The following is a 13,809-nucleotide window of genomic DNA, read 5'->3' as shown; positions in this document are numbered from 1 at the left end:
AGAGAGAGAGAGAGAGAGGCTTATCTACTTGCTACGCGAGCTACGGAGCCACCATTGGAGAAGCGACACCGCCATCGTGTTAGCAACGGCGAGAGCTACGCACTGATACCAAGAGTGCGCGCTATCGGCTTCTATGTGTGGTAAGTTCCTACGAGCTTCGGTGTGAGTTTTCTTCCAACTCGTGTGTCGGAATAGAGCGTGTAGCATATCTATAGAACCACAACGAGTAGAGCTACACATTAGTACCATCGGGGTCAAGTTTCGGTCACCTGTATTTTTCGGCCTGTCTTCATACGCGTTTACCGCACGGAGTGGTTATAGGTTGATTTTGCAGTTCAAGTCTTTAGGGTGTTGTTCTTACCTAGTGCATAGACTTCCCCTTGAGTTTGAGATTGATTCAATGATTCTAGATCCTGTTTCGTATAGCATTCGTTCATAGTACGGATTTCAGTCACTTACGTATTTTAGAACTTAGATTTGATTTCCTTAGTAGTGATTGTCATTAGAAGGTCGAGTAGGTGATTTGACACCCACTTAGTTGTTTCCATGCACCTGCGGATCAAGCATCGTCCTCGTCTGACAAATTCTGTTGTTGGTTAAGTTCTCGCTATTTAGCTTCCGCTAGCGGCGTAACCGCCTTAACATTTGGCGCCGTTGCCGGGGACGAGAGCCCTAAGTAGGTGACCTTAGACTAATCCTACGAGGTGAGTCGTATAAAATACTTTGTATACTTTAGTTAGAAAAGATCTAGGAGTGGTGGACTCCGAAGATCTCGAGAGATACTAGGAAGTGGGGTATTCATGGGTCTTCCGTGTTGACAGTATTTTTAGTTTAGCTTAGATTTGTTTGTTGTTTTGTTGGTGTTGAGTAGTTGTTGATAGAAGAAGAATTTGCTAGTCCGTGAGTGGCAGTGGATCTCTTTAAAATCACAATTACCAAACCCATTTTATGATTAGGAATAGCTTAGGTAGGACTTCATTTGATCCTGATCTAGAGCTAGTAATCATTGGAGTATTTGCTTGATATGGTTGATTGCATGTTAGATCACTAAACCGTTGAGTTAGTAGTGAAACTTGCAATAAACAAAAGTCAGAGAAATTTTCTGTGTATCTGGGAGTTGCTAAGCACTAGAGAAAGCTTTAGGAAGGATTCTGTGCCAAAAAACTAGAGATCTGCAACTTTAGACATCATACGCGTATGATGTCTAAATGACCAAACAGAGACCAAAACAAAAATTTTGACTTTACCAGAGTGTTCAAAAGGGGGGTTATACCCTAATTTCAACTTAAAACAAGAGCATTAACACTCAAAGAAACCCAAAAAGACAAGTCAGAGTCCAAGAAACGCAAAGAAGAGGAAATGTTGGATTCAGATCTTGTTTTTACATTCAAACCTGACAAAAACACTTGAAACTCAATTATAGACATTAGAGAAGGCTTAAAACCAAGAATAGTCAAAATCTAGGACAAAAGACATCATACGCGTATAATGTCTTTTGGCACATCCACTGCTTATTTTTGATATTTGACCTGACAAGATTGTTACAAGCACTGTAGGAAGCATAAATATCAAGTTTTGACCCAAATTGATGAAAAAGACATCATACGCGTATGATGTGTTTGACCTAATTTTGGACATATTTTGATACTTTGCCAACACAGATCCATTGTAATAGCTGCCTAGAGGTTATATTTCAAGTTTCATCCCATTTGGATCACAATTGACCCAAAAAACAAGTCAAAAGCGGAAAATTACCAAGAAAAGCCTAAATTAGCCATAACTTGCTCAAACAGAGTTCAAACTAAATTTTGTGAGTGGACAGAGCATAAGGGGGCTACTGAGAGTGAGCATAACCAAAATAGTCTAAATCTGTGAAAAAAGACATCATACGCGTATAATGTCTTTTTCAGCATAACTGCAACAAAATTCTCACTTGATGAAATAGAAGTTATCCAACTGACAAGATTAAACAATTGACAAAGTATCAATCAGTTTGGATCAATTCTGACCACAAAAACTTGAGGAAAACAAATTGCCGAGACGGGAAAGTTAAAGTCCTTTAGGGGAATTGATGAATTTGAGATCGGGCAGGAACCTCCAGAATAACCAACCAAAACAAGGGGAACCAGCAAGTGTCATATCAACCGAGGGAAGTGTAAACCAAAGTGGGGTGCAACCATTAGAGCCGATCTTTGAAGGAAGTGTTTCTGATACTTCTTCGGAGAGATCTTACGAGATTTTCACCGAACACTTGGAACGCTTGAACCTGAACAACAGAGAAAATATGGCAGCAGGATCATGAAACCCTTCCACCACAATGAAGCTATTGTTCATAAAATATCAGTACGACAACGAGCAAGGTGCCAAGATCTACAAGGATGGAATGGACCGCTATTGTGTGAAGATAGAAGATAGACCTAGTGAGTTCAAGGACTTAGTGCCTGTGAGCTATAGCGGAGATAGATATCTAGATGACGAGGGTACCATGTACTTGGTAGTCCTAAACCCTAACATTGTGGACAAGTGGGGATTGATGGGCACCAAAGCCAAAGTAGATGAAGAACTTGAGGAGAAAGCACCAATAATGAACTTCCCTGATGCGAGGTTAAGAAGAGAAAATGAAACTACAAGGATCAACACTGATAACATCTATGTGGGGCTATACAAATATAATAATGGAGAGCAGGATATCTATTATAGATGTGAAGAACCCTACACTGGAGAGTTGACAGACCGAAAAAGACTTTATGTCTTTACCTACACAGAGGGATCGGAAGTGAAAATTGCCGCTTACGACAAGTATGGGAGGCAATACTCAACAATGGGCAAGAAAGAATTAGAAGGATATACATACTTGGGGGACCACTACATCAGTATTATGTTACTTCTAGCTCACAAAGACCAGCACCAACAAATGGAGTGCAAAACTCAATGACAACAGGAGGACAAAGAACTCAGGTTGCTGACTCTTTCAGCCAGCCTCCGTACTCGAAGCTTGGACCAATGGGATCATTACATTCCAGAGAGTCAATGGATACGAATCGAGGTAGTGCAGTTCCAATCCACACATATACCACTCCAGGTCCAAGGTTCGAAGCGGAACCATCACATTTACCTCCTAGTAGTAGATTCAGGGCAGGGGAACCGACAAGGGTAACCCATGAAGTCCATGATGCTAGAGAAGGCTTTAGCCGAGACACAGGAGCAATGAGATTGGTAGCAGACCATAGACGTATGAGACCATCTCAAGTAGCGAAGTGTATTCCAAAGAAGTATGGTGGTTCAGGAGATCCGTATGCACATGTGTCACTCTTTAAGCAAGTCTTAAGAGCTGAGCATATAACAGATTTCCATACACAATACGAGGGATTTGGTCTTACTCTAGAAGGTACGGCATTGACATGGTTTCAACCACTGAACATAGGGGGATTCCATGACATTGACCATTTGCTAAGAGAGTTTGCTGAGGAATTCTCAAAACGAGGGATCAAGCACAATACGGTCTCACAAATATATGCTTTTAAACAGAGAGAACACGAAAAAGTGAAGGAAGCTTCACTTCGCTTCAAACAATACATTGAGAGATGTCCAGTACGTGAACGACCACAAGATGACAGACTATTTGTTCTCTTTATTGAGGGACTGAGAAACGACACTCTCAAGAAGGACTTGCACTTGAAAGCTTGTACAAGTTTCGAGCAAGTAACGAGAGAAGCATTGTACTTAGTGGATAACTGTACGTTTTATGGAGAGGTGTCAGCGGATACAAATTTTGCATCCAGTAGATCTTCCTCCGTAGCGAGCGAGACTACCACTAAAAAGAATGTTCAAACAACAACCATGCCAAATGTAGAGCAAATGATAGAAGAGGCTCTAAAAAGGATGGCACCATACCAAAAACCATTGCCAAAACCGCTGAAATGGTGTGCTATTGAGCAAAAATGGACAAATCATCCAACAGAGGAGTGCTATTACAACAAAGGGTATGTAAGGGAGCGTCAGTATGCACCTCTTGCTCAATTAGCACCACCTCAGGTACATCCAGTACCTCGATACCCAACGGGAAATGTACCAGGACCTATGGGGATAGAAAGACCGCAATCGGTATTGGGACAACAACCACCTTTACCAGGAGCAAGACCAGTGGGCATTAGATATGCACCAACCTTAGAGAATCAGGAAGAACAAGCCTTAGTGCCTGTTCAAGCCTATTATGAAGAATCTGGTACACACATGTCTCCAATTGTGTATTACCCACCAGAAGAACCCAAACAACCAGAACCATGGGGCATGATTGGGAATGTTGGAACACCAGCAGTTACAAGTGCTTCTGATGAAGAGAGATACAATTTGGACGCAAGAACATTGATGTTCATAGCTCATGGAGGGTTAACAGGACAAAGACCATCCTATCCACAAAGGACGAATCAAGTGGGACCAAGACCAACACTAGGACCCTGTTACAAGTGTAGAGGTGACCATCTGATGAATGTTTGTCCACATACGGAAATCATTAGAATTAACGCTTATTGCATTGAGTGTGGGATTACTCACTTCATTGAGGATTGTTCAAAGAATCCAAACAAAGTGCAAAAGACGACATTGAATATGCTAGAAACTATTCCTACCAACAGTGGGTCTGAAAATGAAACTCTGATACCAACGCTAGTTGTTACTAGAGCTCAAGCTAAGAAAACCACTAGAGAACCTGAGAATGGAAAGTTAGCGACTGAAATGGTTAGTCCAGGACCGCGAAGTCAGAAAAACACATGGAAAGCTAGAAAAGCACGCATGAAGTTGAGAAAAGAACGTGAAGACGCTATTCTAGCTGAGGAACTAAAGCAAACTAAAGATAGATTAGAAAAACTTGAGAGTCAAAACGGGAAACGAGAGATGAGCCCGCAAAGAACAAAACAAAAGAGTATTAAAGAAACAACGAGCTTAAGCTCAGGGGGATCAGTGCTAGTCGACAAAGTACACGAACCATTGGACGCACTGATAAAGGCTTACGAAGCTAGGTTAAAGAACAACCAAACACAAGAACAGAGGTGGATGACATACCCAAACGCGGAATTGGAAAAGCAGAGACTTGAAATGTGCCAGAGAATGATCGAGACTGCACAAGCCTTATTAGAACCACCAAGAGAAACAATGAATGGTGGAACGGAAAACCCAATTCAGCAGGAGACTATCATTTCACGGGTAGCTGAAAAGACTCCCAGTGCACAAAAGCCTGAAAATACACACAAGGATGACCGCATAGTGTTGAACACAACCGATCAGGAGATAGAGAGTTTTCATCCAGTCATAGAGAGGTCTTACGGAAGAGATGAGGATTACAATGAATTTTGGAAACAAGTGAGAGAGGCAAACTTTGCAAACAAGCTAAGTTGCCAAGCTAATCAGACAAATTGGGAAAAGGACATCAGGAACCGTCCCATAGTGGAATTTGAGGCAGAATCTCAAGTGGACTTGGATCTGCAATCTTACTGGGGAGATGAGGGCTTTGTTAGAACAATGGAGAGCAAACCTCACTCACTGAAAACCTTACCTTCATACTTAGGAGAGTATGAAGCAAAATCCGAGATTAGAGCACTTCCCTCACGAAGAATTTCATCAGAAAAAGTCATGGACTCGCAAGGATTGATAGAGATCTTGTCAACACCAGTGACATGCACTATCACTCTAGCTGAGCTTTTGAGGCTAAGACCACATATGTGGACCACTGTAGGAAAATGCTTGGAGAAATTCGGGATAAAAGACCCAACATTGAGACTGAAAGAGGGTATACAAGAGCTGAGCAAACCACAAAAGAATGCTAAGCCTGTACCCTTAAACAAGGTCGGAGAGTATTGCGAAGGTGAAGAGGGGAATACCAGTTGAATTCCAAGGAGTAAACACGATGGCAATACTAGACAGCGGAGCTGGGGTAGCCATTGCTACAAAAGAAATCTGGAAAAAATGGGGGAAACCAGCAATAAGGAAGACTAGGTTGAAACTCCAATTAGCAGATGGACACATGGAGAAACCTATGGGGTTATTAGAGAAAGTTGTAGGGACTTCTTGCGGCATTGAATACGAACATACTTTTGCTATTGTCGATTTTGGCAAGGAGAATAACTATGATATCATACTGGGAAGACCATTCATGAGACAATTGAAAATGGTCCAGGATTGGGGCTACGATCACATATACCTGAGAAATATGGAAACCACTACACGTGTGAACATGAAAGACCATAGCTACAAAGATGTGAACCGAACACCGGTGGAGGAGTTTGATTCAGCTACTTTGGCGGGATCCGAATTTCCAGCTTGGTTAGGTAAACCCAAGGAGTTATGGATGTGTGAAGCTTCGAAATGTGGAAGTCTGAAACGAGAAGAATGTGTTTTAGAAAGGGCTATAGAAGACGAAACTTATATAGGAAAACCCTTTCCAGAGGACACGCTTGAACCATTAGAATGGACACACATTCTAGCAACCCTAGATGTTTGTGCAATTCCGGATGGTCCCACAACAAAATTTTGCGACAAGGACGGGTACGATGTGGTTCCGTACTTCATGTTGAGAACTGTACTCGAAAAAGATACTGAAAAGAACGATCCACTGGAAAAGGAAGATGAAGAAGAGGTGTTTCACGACATTTCCGATCATCCTGAGTGGGGAAATGAAGCAGACAACGAGTCAACGGACAATTCAAGCGGAAACGAAGAAACTATAACGGATGTCCGATTTTATGATTTTCCGAACCAAACTAAACAACGCCAGAAACACTATAGAGCAAAGAGAAAAACAAAGGGGGTTAGAACCAATCCGATGCCTAGAATAAGAGAAAAAAATCAATTCCTAATGCTAGTAAAGGCGGAAGATTGTGTTAAGGACAAGGTTTCTGGAAGAATGAGAAGCAATGATCAAAAGAGCTTACAAAAAAACAAAAGAGGCTCAAGAAATCAAGTTCAAAAGAATGGAACGAAAACAGAAACAGAAAAATCAGAAAAGAACAAGCGCAACAGAGAACACACGGAGTCCAAGTTAGAACGTAGAAACAAGTACAGAGAGCTCAAGAAAACTCTGAAAGAAGTTTGGACGACAGAATTTGAGAGTGGAGAGGACGAAAACGCCAAATTCAAGGAAAACATGGATGTTCCCTCTCACTATAGGAAATTCACAATAGAGGATAGGAAGGTGGTATTAACCCAACCTATTCGAGAGAGAAGGGAGAACAAATCTTATGACGGACCGGAGGATGCAAAAAAAGTTGATAGCCACAGATTTGTCTCCAGGCGAGGAAGAGAGACTTTTGAGTCTTCTCAGAGAGTATAGGGATGTGTTTGCATGGTCTTATAAGGACTTAAAGGGAGTTGACCCATCGATATGCCAATACACAATCCCACTAAAACAAGACGCAAATCCTAGCAGACAGAGACCATACACATATAATGATACGTTTGCTAAGCGAATCAAAGAAGAGATAGATAAGCTAATGGAAGCTGAATTCATATACGAGATTGAACACACCGATTGGGTATCTCCAATTGTGGTAGTACCCAAGAAGAACGAAAAACTCCGAGTGTGTGCCAACTTAAAGAAAGTGAATGCTACAACAATCAGGGACAATTATCCCCTGCAGATAACTGATCATGTTCTAGAGCGTGTATCAGGGAAAACAGCATACTCTTTTCTTGATGGTTTTTCAGGATATAACCAGCTAGCCATAGCACTGGAAGATCAACATAAAACAGCTTTTGCAACGGAGTGGGGAATTTATGCTTATCGGGTTATGCCTTTTGGTCTAACCAATGCTCCCGCAACCTTCCAGAGGCTGATGACGCATGCTTTCAAAGAATACTTAAGGTTGTTTCTAGAAATATACATGGATGACTTATGTGTACATTCTCTTCTGAGAGATGAGCATCTAGAACACCTAAGAAAATTATTTGAGAAATGTAGGACATATCGCATTTGTCTCAATCCTGAGAAATGTGTGTTTATGGTCCGACAGGGCAGAATTCTGGGACATATTGTCTCACAAAACGGAATATCCACGGATTTAGAGAAGATAAAAGTTATAGTGGATATGCCTAGACCAACCAATGCGAAACAAGTACAGAGCTTTATGGGACATTGCGGATATTATAGACGATTCATTTACATGTACGCTATAATAGGCCAACCACTTTACAGGCTAATAGTGAACTTTGAATGGACAGAGGAGTGTGAGGAATCGTTCAAGAAATTGAAAGAGGCACTCATTACTGCTCCAGTCTTGAAATCACCAGATTGGGAGAAGATATTCCATGTGCATATAGATGCTTCGGCATATGCAATAGGATGCATTCTGGCTCAGCCAGAAGAAGGAAACATGGATTTTCCTATCTGTTACGCCAGTCGACAGCTCAACAATGCAGAGAAGAATTACACCACAACAGAGCGAGAAGGATTAGGAATGATATATGCTGTGAAGAAATTTCGGCATTATCTTCTAGCCAACAAGTTTGTGTTTTTTACGGATCACCAAGCCTTGCTCTACCTAGTGAATAAACCATGCAATACCGGGAGAATAGTGAGATGGTTCATTATCTTACTGGAATTCGACTTCACGGTAGTAGTAAAGAAAGGAAAAACACATCTTAGAGCTGATCATCTTTCGCGATTGACGAATGGAGAAGACCCTATAGGAGTAGATGACGACATGCCAGACGCGTACTTGTTCAACATAGAAATGATACCGAAGTGGTCTCAAAATGTCGTTAACCTATTAACCTATGGAGGAGAGTTCGATAGAAGAGAATACAACCAGAAACATATTGCTATTCAGCAATCCAAGAATCTTCAATTGGTTGCAGGAAGGTTGTATCAATTGGGAAATGATCATGTTTTACGACTATGCATCAATCCTGAGGAATATAATATATATCTGCGCGAAGCACATGTTCAGGAATGTGCATTTCATTGTTCAAGAAGGAACACATATAGGAATTTGTTACAATTGGGAGTCTATTGGCCAGGAATGAAAGAAAGCGTACATGAATATGTCACTGTATGTATTGTATGTTCATCAAAACCGCCAGCAGAGTATTCGACATTATATCAGATAATGATCGCTCCAGAATGGAGTCAGTATATTGTTGAATATCTCACAAATAGAACTTTCCCAGAAGGAACGTCAAAAGCTCGTCAGAAATCTGTAGAGACAGAAGCTAGAGATTACGCTTTAATAGGAGATCAACTCTATAAGAGAGGTAAAGACAACCAGCTTAGGATTTGCGCATCAGAGTCTGAGTATGTGATAATCCTAGAGCAAGCTCATGGAGGAGTAGGTGGAGGCCATTTCTCAGGTGATAAGACAACAAAACTTGTCTTAGCCGCAGGAATATGGTGGCCAACATTACATATGGACGCTGAGGAATACGTTAAACGGTGTGATGACTGTCAGCGGACCAAAGTACCACTTAAAAGAGATGATATGCCGCTTAGACCAATGATGGGGGCAAGAGCTTTTGCAAAATGGGGGATTGATTATGTCGGACCCATTTCACCTCCTGCATATAAGACTCATGCACAATACATCGTTGTGGCTACAGACTATCTAACAAAGTGGGTCGAAGCAAAGGCAACTCAAAAAGCAGATGCCAGGACCACGGCACAATTTCTATATGAATACGTCTTTGTACGATATGGATTGCCAATAGAAATTGTGAGTGATCGAGGCACACATTTTATAAATGAAGTGATAGAGATCCTTCTAGATGAATTCATGGTAATCCATAGGAAATCAGCCCCGTATCATCCACAAGCAAACGGACAAGCTGAAGCAACAAACAAAACCATATGCACGGTCCTTACGAAGATTGTATCTGAGTCGAGAACTGACTGGGACCAGAAGTTGCATTCAACATTATGGGCATATAGGGTAGCATATAAAACATCAATAGGAACGACCCCATATAACATGGTTTTTGGGCTAAATGCTATCTTACCAATAGAATTCTTGATTTCAACCTTAAGGGTGGCTAAGGATCTAGAGTGGACAGGGCACGAGCTTTCTGATAGAATAGATGACCTGGAAAAGCTAGATGAGCTTCGCCTAAAAGCAGTAGCTTCTATCTACGCTCAAAAAAGGCGACAAAAGAATTTTTTGATAAGCATGTGCGGACTAAAGAGTTTAAGGTTGGGGACTATGTCCTAGTTTACACTCTGAAACAGCATGCTAAGAAGCTTAAAAAGCGAGGGATGGGACCTCTGGTGATTAAAGATCTATCACCAAGTGGAGCCGTCAAGCTTGCTACATTAGACGGAGAAGAAATGCCCAATTGGATTAGTGGATGCAGAGTGAAAAAGTATCTTTTGCCGCTAACCCAAGACATGCTTCTCAAAATACATCAAGAAAAGCTGCGTGTCCAGAAAAAGAAAATGATTTTGGAGGAAGCGCAAGCCGAGGCGAAGGAAAGAATGGAGAAAAGAAAAGACTACTGCGTCAGAAACAGCGCAATGAAGGAGCAATACGAATAAACGCAGTCAGTATAACAGAAATGGATAATGACAAAGAAGAACCCATCATTGAATGCAAAGTAGGAACCAACCAAATCAAAGCCAGAGCACTATTGGATTCAGGAGCTCAAACTAACCTACTTTCACTCAGTTTGTATAGACAATTGACAAATGACACTAAATTACAAACTGCCAAGCAAGAGTTAAAGAGTTACTCTGAGAATTCAATCAAAACTGTCGGATGCACAGTTTTACATATACAGATTAACCAGTATGTGTATCCTCATATGTTTTACGTGGTTGAAGACCAAGCTACACAACATCCATTATTGCTAGGACAACCATGGCAGAAGCAATACAATGCAATGATTGACTGGAGTTCTAAATCAGTGCTTATCAAATACGAAGGTGAAAGTCAATCAGTTAAGTTCACCAAAGGAGCAGAGCCAACTCCAAAGGAAGAATCCACGAACAAGGGCAAACAACAACCAGAGAAAAAGAAGAAGCAATGGCAACCAAAAGTTTCTATACAACTGGATTGCTCTTCGACGAGGAACTCTCAACATTGGATAAGGAAGACAAGCAATAATATAACAGCTCAACCTTGGAAAAAAAACGGAGTCAAAGTTGGTATGGAGACCAAAAAAGGTGGTGCCAGAGAAAACAAAGGTGGAAAACAGAGTCTTCAATACCAGACAACAGAGTGATTCCAGACAATCAAGGACAGTGAAACAGATCTGGATTCCAAAGAAATTCATGACGGCACAAAGCCATAGCAAGCAAATTTGGATCCCAGAGATTTGTAAACAGGAACTCCCTTCGGTACAATCAACGGAAACTCCTAGGTATTTCAAGGCGAGGAAATCAACACAAAAAACAAAGCAGGTTTGTGGCAAGCACAAGCAAAGAGGAAGCATATTTGGATTGTGAAAAAGAACAACAAGGTAAAGAAGAATCCATCTACTGATTCTACTACCGAAGTGCCAAAACCAACCCGAAACCCGACCAACAATCTTTCAATCAAACAAAGAGCAGCTTTATTGGAGAGGATGTTGTATTGTCGCTCTACAATTGCATTTGGAACTTATGACCAAAACAACTACAATACTTCGCCCACAGACACTTCATAGTCGTCCGGGAGGACTCAGACTAGGAGGGGGGGAGGTATACAGGTATACAGGAGCAACAGAGCAGCTACAAGCGAAAAATAACCAAAAAAAAAAAAAAACAAAAATTATATTACAAGGGCAGTGTCTTACATGATTTTGCAATTTTTATGTTTGATTGCAGATATTGATAATATTTATGTCCTTATATACCTTGTTTTGCAACAAGAAGAGATCAAATGATGAATTTGGGTCTCTAGACGTGTAAATATCACTAAATAAGAGTGTTTTTGGAGCTAAAAAGTGGTAATCCAAGACCAGAAATCACAAATAATTGTATATTCATATACACAGAGTTACCAGCTATTTATTGTGTATGTTTGGAAATTTTTGGCTTCAATTTGCTATTTTCCTTTATTTTTTATGATTTTCTTGATAAAAGTAAAAGAAAAATAAAAAAGCAGGTGAAATGAGATCGAAAAAAAGAAAAGAATAGACGGTGATGGTCCTAATGACAAGGGCAACCCATGGTAAAAATTGGGTACAATTCTGAAAAAGTTGCGGAAAGCCCGAAATGACAGAATTTTGGCAAAGTGGACAGATTTTTCAGAAACAGGTCAAACGGAGTTCAAATTGAGAAATTTCAAATCCTAAAGTGCATTTCACGACGAGATAGGAGCACATGTCAAATTTGGTAACAAGTGATCCGGGAAGCCCGAAGTTAAGTATTTTTCACATCACTTTCAAGCTCATTTCCACTATTACCTTCTTGGAGAGAGCAAAGAGCACACAGGAGCATCCGACCTTCTACCGCCTTCTACGACTGCTACGAGAGGTCAGAGGACACCAGACATGAGAGGTAGACTCGTTGCCATGAGCTTTTGATGCTTATCGTTAACTTTTGTCGCGAAAACTGACCAAAACCAAGAAACAAGAGCAGACGGGGAATGGGGAAGAACGCTAGGTAGGGGCACAACCGCCTAACCAAACCTTGCAAGAACTTAGAGGTGGGTTACCCTAGCATAGAAGATGGGTTTCTAACACTCAAAGCTCGAGAAAGAACGACTTGAAAAACCCTAGGTCAACAGAGCCTGCAAGAGGCAAACAGGAAAAAGTTGTCGAAACGACACAAAACTTCTCAGGAAGCTTAACAACATCGAGGGCAATGCAACCATGGAGTATCTCCGGGTTTGGATCACCAAAAGTAGGTCGGAACAACCGATTCGGCTACGGACACACAAAGCGTCATTTTGGCATAACGGCTAAAATTGACGACCAAATGACATGAAACTTCACAAGCAGCTTCAAATATACATGGATGACTTATGTTTGCAAGCAAAACCCAAAAGAAAGCTGATTCACTTACCGATGGTGAAAAAGACGCTTTCGGGCAACCAAATGGAGAAAGATGGAGAACACGGAGCCAAAGTCAAGTTCAACCAAATAGGTGGCTTCACAACATATCCAATGAGCTGGAAATGCAACTCTTGAGAAGAAAAGTTGAAGAAATTCAACTCCAAGGCAAAAAGACGACTTCGGAGACTGAAATGCCTACAAGGGGGCTTTTTAGCTAAACTGATGAATTTTTAAGTTGAAAACTAGTTAGCAGGGCTTAGGGCACTAGCACAAAGCATTCTTTGCACAAAAAGACCAACATTTCAAGAAAAGACATCATACGCGTATGATGTCTCACAGCATGATTTTCACATCCATTTCAACATTTGAGTGCATAGCCTCATTCCACATGTTAATCACATCCTATGAACCAAGTATCGTGAGAATTGGAGTTAGAAAACCCAAGGAAAACCAAAAAGACGCAAAGTAGGCCATAAAATTGATTTTTGGTCCTAATTTTGTCAAAATAACTCCAAACTCATTGAAACTTTGTAGGATTGTTGATTAACACATCTACAAGCTATCTGGAACCAAAAAGAACCATTTTGACACAAAAGACATCATATGCGTATGATGTCTATTTGCACTTACAGAGACAAAACTGCTCATTTGACATCATACATCCATTATATATATCTAATACATGCTACATATGAAGTTTGGAACCATTTGGTCAAGTGGATCACCCCATTAGCCCAATTGAGGGAAAATCCTTCATCCAAAGCCTATTTTAGCCCAAATCCAACATACTCAAGTCCAAACCAAGATTTGAGTAGGGACTGTCCTTCACTAGTACATGGGGAGTCCACAGAACCA

Source organism: Adiantum capillus-veneris, chromosome 22, assembly GCF_014529385.1.
Source record: "Adiantum capillus-veneris isolate H3 chromosome 22, ASM1452938v2, whole genome shotgun sequence".
Taxonomy (NCBI): domain Eukaryota; kingdom Viridiplantae; phylum Streptophyta; class Polypodiopsida; order Polypodiales; family Pteridaceae; genus Adiantum; species Adiantum capillus-veneris.
Note: the sequence above shows the minus strand (reverse complement) of the source record.